Below are 3,186 nucleotides of genomic sequence, written 5' to 3'. Positions count from 1 at the left end.
GCTAAATAATTGGGGCCTGCTTTTATGGTTGTGGCGGCAACTTTGACTTTGCTAACGTTTATTTGTCGTTAAAATCTTAAAGCAACAGAAAATTTGCTTCTAACCCTGTAATCACGATCCTTAAAGAATCATTTAAAGCGCCCTCTTGCAAAGAAGACAAGTTAGAAAATCTTTTTATCTTGGGGAGTTCAGAAATACTGGAAATGAAATATCTGTCTAATGCTGCATATTACAAAAATATATACCGCCTTCACACCTTATCAATCGTTGCGGAATAATCTGTACTTACGTATTAACTCTGCCCAGAACCATATTTTTCAGTCACGTGGAGTGAGCGTATAGCCCAAGCTTAGAACTAAATATCCAGGTACGTATGTTTTTGTCAAACCAAACTCCTAAACCATACTTTATTTTCACTGGTACCAGGACAGGCACCCTCATTATCACCAGTCTGATTAAACCCACCCTGGGTGAAAGCCTCTACTATATTCCTCCAACCAACCCGATGCTGAGGCAGCTGCTGTCTGCTAATGGTCGCAAACTTTCAAATCTTAGCTGCCCGCTTCATATTCTGAAGCTGTTAATACTGCAGCCTTCTCTGCAAATCAGAACAGTTACTGTTAGCAACCATCGGTTATATTGCAATCCAAATAAAAGAACTCGCTCTGGGCCTTTTCTCCTCCTAAATAATAGCGGCTAGAATCTTGTCAGCTCGCATTTGCTGCCTGTCCCTTTTGCTGCTTTACGTCTCGCAATGTTACACTCACCCACTTAGTTGCCATAGCTGAGCCATTTAATTATTCTCTCTCTTTCGGCCATTTAGGCGAGTACCAAAAAATACAGCTGTTATGCAATTTTTATTCAGGCTTTGCAGAAACGGTCATCAATCATCTGCGAATGCCTGCCATATGTGACCTACTCAATTCCTATTCTCGTCATTTGATCCCCGCATTTACGGTGCAACCCACTTTGCACTTCGAACGCTTCGCCATGGACTGTATTTTATGTTCTTTCCATGGCCGGTCAACATTACTTTAGTGTTCTACGTAATCCTTTTTCGTTGCTTTCTGGTTTGTTTAAATCGCTGTTTATTTGTTTTGCATTGTCCATGAGTGACCTAATAAAACAATGCCATCTGAGAAATGAATACTAGGATACTGAGTCATTTTGACACAAATTTTAGCCTAACTGGTGAAAATCCATGTCTGTTTCTATCTATCAAGCGGTGAATAGTAGCGTTAAGATCGTGGCTTCCCTCACAGCTTCCTAAATGGAATTTTTATTGCGAAAGCTATACTGCTTGCACTTTCTGCCACTGATGGTCGTGGCACGTCTTCACACAGCTGCGCGCCACGTGACCATGTGACGTCACGACAGACCGAGAGACGGGGCCCCGGCTCGCGCCATCGATGGCGGAGGTGAGGCTTCACAAGAGCCGGAGCGGTGACGTCATGCCGTTGCCACGGGACCACGTGACGCCACGACAGACCGGGAGACGAGGACCCAGCTAGCACCATCGATGGCGGAGGTGAGGCTCCACAGGCCGGCTGCGCCGCTGGCGAGAGAAAGCGCTCGCTAGAGCGGGATAAAACGGAGGGCTGCAGCTGCGCTCCTCTCAGTGCGCTATGTCGGATGCTGTGTACAAGGCGAGGCTGAAACGATCTGCTGCGGCCAAGCGACGGCGAACAAATAGACGAAGAGCGGGAAGAACAAGCGAGCTAAACACCGTGCGTATGTATCAGCCTGGCGAGCACACCGGTCAAAATCGCTTGATGCGGAACGACCAAGTGAAACTTCGGAGACAAGTTTCATGGACGCTCTTAATGCCGAAGATGTTGGTTAAGAATCTATGAATAGTACGGAGCGATACAATGTCAAGAGACGAAAACGCCGTGCTGAAGAAACGCCGGAACAGAGAGGAGAGCGGCTTGTTAAAGGAAGAGTGCAGTGTACAGCCAAGATGGGAGAATGGAACGAGGAAAAACGAAAGCAGAGAGCTCAAGAAAAGGAAGCGCGCTTGAACATCGCGGTCGAACCAGACGGTGACATTGTGGCTCAGCGACGCGAAGAACATGAGAGAAGAGTTTTGGAGTTCGAATCTGCTACGCGTGAATTCGAAAAACGCTTTACGAACAATCCCTTTGGTTACGAGTGTTCTGTGTGTGGGCGCTTGTGGCACAAGGACAAACTAACCTTGGTACGCGATCTTATGTTTCCTACCTTGCGAAAGGCCTATCCAGAGTGGGGTAGAATCATGTTGTGTGCAGAGTGAATCTATGCATAAGCCATAAGGGGCAACCATGTCCAAACTACCAGCTGAACCACGGCGTTGCTTTCGCAATCTTCCAGGCTAAACCAAGTTAAGCCACAGCCAATTTTTTTACTTCTTGTACGAAGATTTATGGTTGTTTTGCAGCCAGTTGCATGTATTTGATTGTTTTCATATACGGCTGACCAACCCCGTGACACTGCAAGGCCAGCACGACTGTTGATGGTTCAACTTAATCAAATGCTTTGTCCTGATATATAAATATTATGTAGGAGATTGGCAAGATTCCAACCATTTTCCAAATGCCTGATTAGCTGTGTGAACATTATCTGTTATAGCGTAGCCTTTTGCGAAAGCCTCTCAGGCATCTTGGATTGTTGGCGTCGAAGGTTGCCCTTACTGTGTTGGCAATAAACTTAGTGAAACCCTTGTAGATAACTGGTCAGTCTGTAAATTTGCAATTTAATTATGTCGCCTTTCAGGTTGATAGCGACGACATTACATGTCTTTTTTTTTTTTTTTTACGATACTCGAAAACACGGAGCACTGCGCATAAAGAATAACAAGTTTAGCTATCACGATCACTTCACCGCTTTGAAACAAATGTGCAGTTCACCTGACCTTCCCCAGCTGTTTGCACCTTTTTCAGTGCTTATAAAGTTTGTTTACTGTTTGCTTGATTCCAGAAGGATGATCTAATATTCCTCCTTACACTCCTTATCGTCCTGATAACATCAAATACAGTATATAAATAATTGTAAAGGTTGTCGGCTCCTTTTCCTGAGTAATGTATATTGGTATCGTCATTGGCCTTCGTTTTCTAAACCATTTATCTTATATCTGCCTGTAGCTGGTTTCGCCTTTACCGCTTTCAACCTACCTCGATTCATAAGACCAAGCTCGTTCTCTCCATTATA

At 44.8% G+C, this 3,186-nt stretch overlaps 1 pseudogene; it reads left to right on the top strand.

Moving 5' to 3' along the window:
• The first annotated feature begins 1,625 nt into the window (after positions 1-1,625).
• Positions 1,626-2,477, top strand: LOC146208956 (uncharacterized; annotated as a pseudogene).
• Positions 2,478-3,186: the final 709 nt, after the last annotated feature.

The sequence above is a fragment of the Amblyomma maculatum genome, chromosome 1 (assembly GCF_055883805.1).
Source record: "Amblyomma maculatum isolate TAMU_Amacu chromosome 1, ASM5588380v1, whole genome shotgun sequence".
Taxonomy (NCBI): Eukaryota; Metazoa; Arthropoda; class Arachnida; order Ixodida; family Ixodidae; genus Amblyomma; species Amblyomma maculatum.
This window is presented reverse-complemented; position numbering and strand designations above follow the sequence as displayed.